The sequence below is a fragment of the Desmodus rotundus genome, chromosome 3 (assembly GCF_022682495.2).
Source record: "Desmodus rotundus isolate HL8 chromosome 3, HLdesRot8A.1, whole genome shotgun sequence".
In the NCBI taxonomy this organism is placed as follows: Eukaryota; Metazoa; Chordata; class Mammalia; order Chiroptera; family Phyllostomidae; genus Desmodus; species Desmodus rotundus.
The window spans coordinates 33,342,433-33,355,247 of record NC_071389.1 but is presented as its reverse complement, the minus strand read 5'-3'; the positions used below and the strand labels follow the sequence as shown (position 1 = coordinate 33,355,247).

The window sequence follows — 12,815 nt, the reverse complement described above, 5'->3', positions numbered from 1 at the left end:
AGATATGAATAGCTAAAAGACGGATTTTTTCAACCTATATCCTTTACTTGCTACCAGCAGATAGCCAAACTGTGCCACCCGCCTGATGTGAAGCCTCACCCATTTCCAGGTACAAGGGGTTACACTGAAGAACGTGTGTGGAACAGTGGCCCTCATACACAGTAAGTTGCTTGATAAGTATTTGTGGAAGTAAGATCCACTGTATAATTTTATTTTAATTCTAGAGAGAGGGAGGGAGAGGGGGAACACTGCTTTGTTGGTCCACCTTTCCATGCATTCGTTGGTTTTCTTACACGTGCCCTGACGAGAATCGCGCCCACAACCTTGTTGCATCAGGACGTCACTCCAACCAACGGAGCCAGCCGGCCAGGGCGTAAGATCCATTTTAAACCACTAGGGAGAAATCAAGAGGAACCAGGAGACCTCAAGGCCAGTGTTATCTCTACCACTAATAATTCCGTAACGTTGTGCAAATCACTTCTCCTCTCTGAACCAGAATCTTTCGGAGTAAATAAGAGACGAAACTAGATGATTTCTGAAGTGTCTGCTAGCTCCAATATGTCAGAGCCTATAAATAAATAGTTTTTAACTAGTAAGCAAAAATTGTGGTAAGATTAACTCTGATTTTCAACTGATTTCACAGTATAAAAATGCTAAATAAAGGGAAATCAAACTTTTGAGGGAGATTTTAAAATCTGCCTCAAGTGAAGAGCCAGGTTATCATCATGCTCCAATATCTAGTCTGGTCACCATCGTTATTGTAAATACAGAACTGGAGATGGTTGGTTAAAATAATCAGAACTGAGGGCTTTGACCAGGACTTTGATTAAGTCCAGACACTCACTGAACTTCAGTGTATCATACATAAAATGGGGACAATGACAGTGTGTGAGGTTGTGAGCCTTAAATGAGATAATGCATGTAAGGCACACACCACAGAGTATATGACATTCTGTTAAGTGCCCCAAATATTAACTACTTCTTATGAAACACATGAAATTGGTTTTATAGGTCAAAGCAGGCAAATAGTGTTAATTTCACGTGGTTCAACCTAACTTTTGTTACTCTCTTAACCTTCCATGCCCTTCACTCCTTGTATCAAGTCCAATTTTCCATTAGGGCATTCAAGGCTCTATACAATCTGACCTTCATTTAAGCTCCCTGACTCCTCTGGAACATTCTCTTCCCTATATACAGTTCTAGACATGCCAGTCAATTCTCCCATATTGGTTGGCCCTTCTACCCCATGGTTTTGCTTCTGCTGTTTCTTCCATTTGGAATGCCCCCTCTCCCTGGAAAATTATACTCATCCTTCAAGGCTTCAACCTCACTAACCAAAATTAGCTGCTTCATTATCTGAGCTTTTATAGCACTTTATTCTTCCTGCCTCTACAGACCTCATGCCAGAGTATTACCACAGTTATTTACAGGTCTGTCTCCATGAGCTGTTTACAAGACAACTCTAGGGCAAGGACTGTCTTATTTGTCTTTGTTTCCCTCCAGCTGAGTAGAGTGGTTGTCTCATAGACAGCACCCAGTAAATACGCGTTAAAGTAAAATGCATATATTCACATGAGGGCTGAGATATGGCTTCTCTTAAAAATAAATGATAAAGAGATGAATTCTCTTGAACTTTTGGAATCTACCCCTCCACAGAATAATTTTTCTGATAAGAGAAATCTCTGCCAAAGATAGGTCTTTTTCTCTCTAGAAATGTTCAAGCGACTAAAATCAGAAATTCTAAAGTGGAATTTGCTCTCCAGGACAAATCCATTGAGTTGAAGCCTTTCTAAAATTCCAATCTAATCACATTGCTTCCTTGATTAATATCGATCAATGTCCATCCTCTCTTCTTCTAAAACTTTCAATGAGTGGTCTGTGAAGAGTACCCAGCAGATTCTAGAATTACAGAATTCTAACAGATCCTATAAGTTTATATACAAATGTATGTAGTCTTCTTTTGCATGTCTGTTTTCACTACCAGGCTTGAGCTCCTTGAGTGTAGAGCTCATACCTGATTTATAATAAACAGTGGCTGAATAAATTAAAAATGCTACCTTCCCTAAACAAAGCTCCAAATACCCACTTTTCTCATTTTTAAGCTACAAAAATCTATAGATAGCTCTGTTTCCCTTGCAAATTACTTTAAAAAAGTAACTACTATCTATTGAGCATTTACTGTGTCAGGCACTAGAATTAGCTCTTTATATGCATTAACTCACTTAATATCATAATGATCCTTTACGGTAGGTATTACTTTTGTTATCCCTGCACTGATGGATGAGGACATCTATGGCAGGGGGTGTAGTATCATATACTGACTCATTATACTCATTCAACAAACACAGAGTGTTTGCTGTGTATTCTCACAGCCAACTATGAGAATGATAGGATATGTACAATCATTACTTTGAAATAAGGACCAAGGAGAAACCATGTCTTATTCATCCTTAGGGATCCCTGGAGTACCCAGAATAAAATCACGTTCAATAAATATCTGCTAAATAAATGTTGAATTGGTGCTCCTAAAATCTGGTAGTGAGGCTTTGTATATCACCCAGTTTCCTTGACTAATGCTTGAGAGAAGAGATCCCTCCTTCCTTCTCTTGGTCAAACCCAGCCACTTTTGAGAATGCAGGGAGGCTTTATCAATAATAATAGAGAAAACAGGCAGAAACCAGCTCTGACTAAGGCAAATCAGGTTACATGGTCACATTACCTATGACCAACTTAACCTGATACCTCCTTCTGGGTACTGACAAAGTCCTTGGCTAATATGTGCTGGTGTGATCAATCTTGCTAAGATACTTAGCACAGCAATGTGTGAGGGGCATTTGGTCAATAAAAAAAGGAAGAAAGGCCATTATCCAGAAAGCCCATTGCTATTCACACTACAAGAATATACTCTGACCCTCTGGAATTATATTTGGGGAAAAAACAGGTAAATACAAATGTACACTTTCAAATATGTCTTTGTATAAGCTATTCTCTGTGCTTCTGCTTGGTGAACACATACTCATCCTTCAAAATCAAGTTAAAGGATTAATTCCATGAATTCATTCAGAAAATATTTATTGAGCACCTAGTACGTGCCAGACACCAGAGATTCAACATTGAACAAGGCACACAAATCCCCTGCCTTAGGAGTTTACAATGGACTGGGAATAGAAGGTAAAGCTTCCCAATTTTCCTCAGATGGAATTAGCAGCTCCCTATCTTACCTCGCACAGAACTCGTTCCTCAGATTACTCCATTCCTCAGGGAATCACAATTCCTGCCTTCCATGTCTATCCTCCACTTAAGACTGTGAGCTCTTTGAGGGCAAGAACCATCTTCATCTGTGTTACCCACGACTGGCACAGTACCAGGTTACCTAACTGAACTGAAGGCCACAAGCTGTCTCTCTCACAATGGCACATCCTGCTCACATTCCCTTGAGCTCACTGCTTGACTTCTGAATATTTAGAATCAGCATGCGATTCCTTGGCACCCACAGTGTATGGCTCTTCGTGCTGGGATGGGGATGCAGCAAGAATGTGACGTGGTTCAGGACCTTTGCGCAATTCCAATCAGAATAGGGAGCCCAGGTTTCCTGACTGGGAACAAAAATGGATTAAATCAAGGATTAGATTGTGTGGGTCAGACCCAAAACATCACCAACGAGAAATGAGATGTCACCATGCACCCAGGAACAAGGATGGACACAGGCATTACACACTATCATTCTTCACTTTTAGCCCAGCAATGTCACTAGGGTACCTCCCTGGGATTCACCAGCCTCCAAAACCATCCCCGGATATGCCAAGATATCCTTACATGGGCCCTATTGTCTGAAGCTGCTAGGCTTCTGCCCTGCCTGGGATGCCCCTACATACCCCTTGAGTATCTGACAGTCATTAAGATTCAGCTCAAATGTCACCTCCTTTGTGAGACCATCCCTGACCTTCCCAGGAAGAACTGACCATGCTTTTGCTGTGTGTCCAATCCTTCCCCACATACATATGTATTGCACCCTGTCTTTACCTATAATTGTACCATCATTTATGTATCTGCATGTCCTTCTCACCTACTAAGCTGTGGACTTGTTGAAGGCAAAGACTTTCATTTGTCTCTGTGTCTTAAGCACCATGCTTGTTTAGAGTTTATGGATGGACAGATGGAAGACTGGGTCAACACACAGACAGAGTCAGTTATTATGAGCTGGAGTGCCCCGCCACACACCAAAAAAGCATCAGTGAATAATCACCTCATGTGGTCTAGTGAAAGATTTTGGAAATGCAGAGATCCAGCTACTAATCCTGAATTCATGCCTTAAAGACCTAAAGAAAGCCACTTAATCTCTCTGGGCCTCAGTAGTTTTATTTACTGAATGGGGTAAAGCATGACATCTCTATCTCACACAATGACTGGGACTTTTAAATGAGATGATAGGAAAATGTTCGAATATAACATGATTTCAGGAGAAAAAAACATCAGCCACAATAATATAATCTGGAGATATTTTTAATGGAGGCCAATACTTTTTCTCCCTGACACAGGGACATGCTTTTTCTAGGTTTCTTAACAGAACAGATAGGTGACAAATTTCTGTGATGAGAGACTCTGGGGTGAGTTTCTTTTTCTCTTGCTAGATAGGAGAAAGAGGATTTGTCCTCCCTATGGGTTTGGGGTTTCAACTCTTGAGGTCCAAACATTTTTGATGGCCTTGAACTAATTTCGGCTACTACCGACAGAATGGGAGTGGAAAAATCCCCACCACATCTGCCTTGTCAGGGGGTGGAGGGAAGAACTTTCTAAATAGCCTCATTATTGGTCCCAGCTGAATTCTGCTCCTGTTCCATGATGCCAGCAAAAGCATTTTAGTAAGATGCTGCCAGCATCAAAAGCAGATCCACTTACGGTTTCCTGTAAGCGTATCTGCAATGGCAGAAGGTGGCAGGCAGCCAGGTGTGAGTGTGCGTGCTAAAAATCTCCAATACGTCACACTGGGAGAACAATTTATGAAATGAAATTCAACGTTCTATTTCTACTCTAAGAACTCAGTTTAAGGCACCGGAAATTCGGCTCCCAATCTCTGCTGTTTTACTGACTCAGAGAATCTCAGAGAGAAAGGTCTCTTCATTCTTCTGGCTTGAATGTCTGTCACTCCACCCCAACAGGCATTCCAAATCAGGGATCACTGGACTCTGTTAACATAGCTTCAGGGAGAGGAGCTTATTTACATATTTTTCAATAATTTGCCCAGTTTGGGGTTAGCTCTGGCTCTGGCTTTTTCTGAGTGTCCAGCCACTTATACTAGAGTGGGACTGGTAACTGAGTTTTGGTGATTAGAATGTGGGTGGAAGCGATCATTTCTAAGTCTGATCCCTAAACAACTTTTGAGTGATGCTCCATCTTCTGTCTGTCTTCCCTTGCCAACCTGGTATATGCAGGGGGTACAAGAGAGAACTCTGAGGCTCTAAAGGAGAGCAGAGCCACTAGCTGAAATGGGCCAGGTTCCTGAATGACTGTGTGGAGCAGAGACTCCTGTAGACCCATGTGGTACTGTGGTATAAGTGAGAAATAACCTCGACTGCGTTAAGCCTCTGAGATTTGAGGGTTGCTTGCTACAGTAATTCACCATCTCCCTTAGAAATCTTAGTAGCACACTTGGTGTAGAAAATTTTAGTATACCTCTATGAACTACTAGCTCCTAAAAATTGAGATGGAGTAGTGCAAGGAAGAAGGGAAGGGAGTATGGGAAGGTAGGAGAGATGGCAAGGCCATATTTTCTCAAGTACCTGTGTCCACATTGAGTTTCATTTATCCCTCATAATAACCCTACTGATTATTCTACTGTCTGATTATTCCACTGTCTAGCATTTGGAGAACAGGGTCTGTGGGAGGATGTGAGAGGTGCTGGCTGGCTATGTGGGTGGATGCCATTTCTTGTTTCCTAGTTTCTAGTGCCCTGAGTGATCCATGGAGTCTGTCTGTCCTCGGAGGTGGAGGACATTTGGTGGTTAACATTTTGGAAGTAACATCATCAGTCTTTTATTTCAAGAACTTTATGAGGCATAAGGCCATACATTTTTAGGTCTCATACTTTGTCTAAGGTTGCACTGTCAAATATTTGTTTCCAATTTTGACATCAGCTGGATTCATCAGTGCAAGGCTCAGAATCTTGTTAGAGATGCTTTTGGAGGAGTTGGTCTACAGAGAGAAGGGATGAGTTGGATGACCTTCTAAAAGGAGTCTATGATTCAAATGTTTTACACAAATGTTAATGAATAACTCAGAATGGCAGGGAAGAAAAACCAGCACAGTAATGCTGTTCAGGTATTATGTGCATTTGCCTTTAATTAAGTAATTTCAGGAGCCCAGAAGCGAGCTCCCAGACCAGCCAAGACCTCTGGTGGCCTCAGTGACACCACAATGCTAATGCATCTTTTACTCCTAGTTCAGCAGAGGACAGGCCTGATTCCATGTACCAGTTTCATCTGTGAGCCAAGATATTTCTAGTCAACAATAAGCTATGTCTTACAAGTGAAGCAAGTGCTCTAAAATGCTCACAACTCAAACACAGAAAAGGTACCCACAGCATCAAAGGAACAACCATCAGAAAAATTTTTCTACAACACAGATCATCCTCACTGATCTTATAATTTGAATGTCATCTGGGTCTAGGAACCAGAATTTAATAACACAACACAACTTCTGTATTAGTCAACTTGGACTGCCATGACAACCACCATAGACTGAGTGGCTTAAAAAACAGAGAGACATGTTTTTTTTCTCACAGTTGTGGAGGCCAGGAGTCTGAGGTCAAGGTGCCACGGGTTCTGATGAGGCCCCTCTTCCTGGCCTGCTGGTGAAATCGCTTTCATGTCAGCTGTGCACTCATGTGGCTGAGAGAGAAAAACCTCTCTCTTCCTCTTCTTACAAGGCCACCAATCCTATTGGTTTAGGACTTCACCCTTTTGACCTCATTTAATCTTAATTACTTCCTAAAAGCCCTATATCCAATCAGAATCATATTAGGAGTTAGAGCTTCAACATATGGATGTTGGAGGGACACATTCAGTCCATAGCAACTCTCATGTAGAAAGTTAAGGATCTCCAGGTAGTTACAATTTAAATCACATCACTCAGGTTAATTTTACAAAAATAAAAAAATATTTTTCCTAAATGGGGTATTTTAGCTAAGAGGGTTTTTTTTTTGAAAAAATATAATTGAGGAGATGTACTCTGTTGTTTGTAGCCAAAGTTGTAAAATATACTCTGGAGAGTGTGAGAAGAGAGGCAATGGGAAGTAATGGCGTGGAAGGCATGAGCACCAAGCATCCTGACTGTGTACCTAAGCTGCTGTGTCGTCTAGGCTAAATCCCAGCCCTCTCTGTACCTCTGCCTCTTCTTTATACCACGTGGTTTAAGTAAGAAAACATTAGTTTAAAATAAACCATGTTTCAGAATCCCATTTCTGCTTGGCTGTTTGGGGGATCCAAATCAGTGTAGTGACTAGGAAAAGAATCTCCTACCCAAAAGGGGTCTACCAAAGGAATAATGAAATAAATATTCTTGAACTATGAGCTAATTTTCTTTAGTTTTAAGCCCACAGATAACTGACTGCCCCTCTATGCCCACCCTCTTCCTTGGTACTAGCATTGTCCTTTGGAAAAATCTATAGATGAGGACAATCAGCATTTGAGACTTTCTCCCTTTAGCCGAAGAACAGCCAAGGCCAAGGAGTGACTTGAGGGGCTCACAATGAAGGAAGGACTGGCCTTGGATCTGCAGAGCCCCTGAGATACAATGCACTGGCGTTACAGCAGCCCCCAGCCCTTCCAGAACATAACACACAACTCTCCTCTGTGAAAAGCAAACAACAAAGAAACTCTGGCCCCAACCCAATTATCTAGGGGGTGGGGGAGTGTTGCAGCACTCCCAGGACAGCAGAAGGGAGGGGTTTGAAGAGCTCACAGCAAAAAGAGCTCTGAAAATGTATCTCTTACACAGAATGCAGGCTTCTGTCTTAAAAATATTAATTCTGTTGCAGAGAGTCACTGAGCAGTTTCCCAAGGATTCCCAAGATCTCTTAAGCCATAAAAAGCATCCTTATCATATTAGTATGCTAAAGGGTTCCTCTGCACACTATTCCAGGAAACAGCAGGGAGAGTGCGAATAGAAAATAAAAAGATTCCAAGGAACTAAACAAAGAGATACCTTTAAAGCTTATCTACTTATATCTCATTTTGAAATCTATTTTTTCAAAGTCAAGTGGGAAAAAAGTTCACACTAATTTAGGGGAAGGTAATACAGAACCAGGTTTTTACAACTCAAACAATTTCAATGTTCCTTTATACAATTAAAAGGCAACTTCTAAACAAGACATGCTAATCAAAATATAAAATAAGAAAAAATATGAGTAACCATTTATCCAGTCTTAGGCTTTTCTAAGCTTAAAAGCAATTAACAAGGAAAGACATTGATAGAATTTACTATACATAAATTAAAAACTTCAGTAAATCTGAAACAGTAAAAATTAAAAGGAAGAAAGCTGGAAACACATTTACCACAGATATAAAACAAAAGAATTATTGTTTTTGTATTTAAAGCACTTACATGAATGTATTACAAAAAACATCCACATAGACTCAGACAAGACAAAACATATGAACAGACACCCAAAAAAGGATTAAAAACTGGTTAGCAAACATGTGGAAAATATTAAACCTCACAAATAGTTTTTAAAATGTGTACATTAAAACAACAGTGTCAACAATAAAAAATAAAATTACTATACAAAGTTCCCCTGATCCCCGACACATCCTGAGAAAGGGAAGGTCTTGTTACCTGTCCCCCTGTCACTGCTCACCTAATGAAGGGGCTTGCAGATATAAATCCAGCCAGGTTCAAGCGTTTTCTATTAGATCATGGTCGTACAGGGTAAAGTTTTTACTATGCCATGCATTAAGTATGATCAATTTTTAAACTGATAAGAACAGATACTACACTTGATCTTAGCCAAAAGGCCGAGAAGCGATGTATGATCAATTTTTAAAAGTCTTTGGTAATATCTGTGAATAAAAATGGTACCTCGTCCTTTAAGGAGATGATATTGCAATGGCATTGGGACAGGGCTGTACCCGCAGTGATAGGGCAAACAGTCTTCTTTGGCTCTGCGTAGGTCTTTCTTCACCATTCTGATGCAGACGTAGGGGAAATGGGTAAGGGGAGACCCCCGACCCTACTTCTAGGCTCTGGCCACCTCTAGGCCCAGCAAAAGAAATTCTTTGCAAGGTTCAGTCCAGATTACAAGGGCTGAAGATGTAACTCATCTGTGTGTCTCTGCTTGCCATTGTTCTCGCACTTACATTTCTCTGTGTGATCTCAGAAAAGGGGTTCAGAAAAGGACTTGGGTATTTTTGGAACTCTGGCCACTGTCATCCCTTTATCAAAGGAGGTTCCTTTTTCATTCAACAAAAATGTCCTGGACACCTACAATGAGCAGGCATCATTTGAGTCACCCATCAAAATAGCTAACACTGTTCTATTTTTGTCCATTTAATTAATTCATTCATTCTTAAACCATTCTATTGAGGGGATGGATTCACAAATGTAAACTTAGCTAAGACTTGTAAAACTGACTGTGCTGGTAAGGGTGCAGAGAGACTGGCACCCGCACACAGAGCTTGCGGTTATATATATTCTGGGCTGCTGGGATGAAATTTTTACAGTATTAGGGTACAAGAGCCCTACAATTTTTCTTACAGTTTAACTCAGTATTTGAACTCTGTGAAATCTCATCACAATAAAAAAAAAAAAGTGTTCTCCTCAGGCAAGGGAAACAAAAGAAGTAATAAATAAATGGGACTATATCAAAATAAAAAGTTTTTGCACAGCAAAGGAAACCATCATCGAAACAAAAAGACAACCTACTGAGTGGGAGAACATATTTGTCAATGATACATCCATAAGGGGTTAATATCTTTAAAATTAAAAAAAAATTTAAGTATATTTTATTGATTATGCTATTACAGTTTTCTCAATTTTTCTGCCTTTACCTCCCCTGTGCCCTGCACTCCCCAATCCCCAGCATTCCCTCCCCTTAGTTCATGTTCATGGGTTGTACATATAAGTTCTCTGACTTCTCTGTTTCCTATATCATTTTTGACATCTCCTGTCTATTTTATGCCTACCAATTATGCTTCTTCTTCCTTGTAAATTTTCCCCCCTATTCTTCCTTTCCCCCTCCCCACTGAAAACCCTCCATGTGATGTTCATTTCTCTGATTCTGTTCCTGTTCTAGTTGTTTGCTTACTTTTTGTTTTTGTTGTTTTTCTTTCCTTTTAGGTTCATTTATTGATAGTTGTGAGTTTGTTGTCATTTTACTGTTCATAGTTTTTGACCTTCTTTAATTCTTAGATAAGTCCCTTTAACATTTCATAAAATAAGGGCTTGGTGATGATGAACTCCTTTAATTTGACCGTATCTGGGAAACACTTTATCTGCCCTTCCATTCTAAATGATAGCTTTGCTGGATAGAGCAATCTTGGATATAGGTCCTTGCCTTTCATGACTTTGAATACTTCTTTCCAGCCCCTTCTTGCCTGCAAGGTTTCTTTTGAGAAATCAGCTGGTAGTCTTATGGGAACTCCTTTGTAAGTAACTGTCTCCTTTTCTCTGGCTTCTTTTAGGATTCTCTTTATCTTTAATCTTGGGTAATTTAGTGATGAGGTTCCTTGGTGTGCTCCTCTTTGGGTCCCATTCTTTTGGGACTCTCTGGGCTTCCTGGACTTCCTGGAAGTCTACTTCCTTCACCAGATTGGGGAAGTTTTCCTTCATTATTTGTTCAAATAAGTTTTTAATTTCTTGCTCTTGTTCTTCTCCTTCTGGCACAAGGGGTTAATATCTAAAACTTACAAAGAACTCATGAACTCAACACCAAAAAACCAAATAATCCAATTAAAAAATGGGCAGAGGACTTGAATAGACACTTCTCTAGAGAACATACAGATAGCAAATAGGCATACAGAGAAGTGCTCACATCACTAATCATCAGAGAAATGAAAATCAAAACTGCAATGAGATATCACCTCATACCTGCCAGAATGGCTATTATCAATAAATCAACAAACAAGTGTTGGCGAGGATGTGGAGAAAAAGGAACCCTCGTGCACTGTTGGTGGGAATGCAGATTGGTGCAGCCACTGTGGAAAACAGTATGGAGGTTTCTCAAACAAATTAAAAATGGAATTGCCTTATGACTCAAATTTCACTTCTGGGTATATATTCAAAGAAACCAAAATCACTAATTTGAAAAGATATATGCATTTCTATGCTCATTGCAGCATTATTTACAATAGCCAAGATACTTAGGCAACCAAATGCCCACCAGTAGACGAGTGGTTAAGAAGTGGTACACATATGATGAGCATACAGTAGAACATTACTTGGCCAGAAAAAGAATGAAATATTACCATTTGTGACAGCATGGACAGGCCTAGAGGGTATTAAGCTAAGTGAAATAAGTCAGACAGAGACAAATACCATGTGATTTCGCTTATATATGGAAACTAAAGAACAAAATAAATGAACAAAAAACCCCAAAACAGACTCATAGATGCAAAGAACAAACTAGTGATTGCCAGATGGCAGGGGGATTATGGGGCTGGGTGAAAAGGTGAAGGGATTGAGGAGTTCGAATTGGTAGTTACAGAATAATCATGGGGATGTAAAGTGCAGCACAGGGAATGTGGAGCCAGGTGCGTACTTGATCACTTCATAAATTATATAACTGTCCAATCACTGTGCTATAGACCTGAAACAAATATACAATGATATTATTAATTGTAATTTAAAAATAAGATAAAAACAATGTCAGCTAAAAATAATAAAGTGTTTTATATAGAAAGTGTTCAGAAAGTACAGAATTATATATAGACATAGGCTAGACCCACAACAATGAAGGTGACATGAGGATACAGTAAAAAGGCAAATAAAATAAACTAATTTTAAGTTGTAAGGAGGGCTGTGAAACAAACTCATCAGGACCTAAGAAAGGCAGCAGGACCTACTTGAGAGAGACATTTAGGGAAAGCCTGTACATTTAAGCTGGGGCCTAAAGGATGGGAAAAAAACGAAGCACGTCAGAGTTGAGACAAGAGAGCTTGAAGCAGAGGGAATGGCCAGTGCAAGGGTCCCAAGGCAAGAACATCCCTGGTGTGTTCCAATGTGGCTAGGGCATAACCCACCAGGCGGAAGGAGGTATGAGATGAATTCAAAGAGGGAGGCAGAGCCAGATCACATAAGGAAAATGTTCATGCCACTATGTTAAGCGAAAATGGGAGGGTCGAAAATTGTGTTGACAGTATGATCTCAGCCAAAGAGATCTATGAAAGAGAAAACTATGCATAAAAAGAAGACTTGGAAGAAACATACTACAATATTAACAGTGATTATGTGGGAGAGGCACGAAAAGAGTACTGGCTCTGGAACTAGGAACAAACAGAACGTTATAACCAGGCTTCACTACTTACCACTTAAGAGAACAGTTATTTAACCTTTCTAAGCCTTAGTTACCAAATCTATAAAATTGGAATTATGTCACCTATCTTACCAACAGTAGCTGGCACACAGTAAGCATGCCTTACTGAAAGAGCATTTTTAAATTATTACTACCATTACTCTTGGATAAGAGGATTCTGGGTGATTTATCATCTTTATACAGTTATATTTTTCTAATTTTTAACACTTGAACATGTTTATTTTATCATCAGAAAATTATAAACTTTATTTTTAAAAATATTATGATGGCTAAAGGAAAATGAGATATT

General features: G+C 39.8%; 1 protein-coding gene and 1 pseudogene across 5 annotated transcripts in view; both read right to left on the bottom strand.

Annotated features, from left to right (window-relative positions):
• ELAVL4 (ELAV like RNA binding protein 4) overlaps positions 1–12,815 on the bottom strand; it is a 154,195-nt gene that overhangs the window by 103,117 nt on the left and 38,263 nt on the right. The window lies entirely within an intron of this gene.
• On the bottom strand, positions 8,905–9,023 carry LOC112314694 (U2 spliceosomal RNA; annotated as a pseudogene).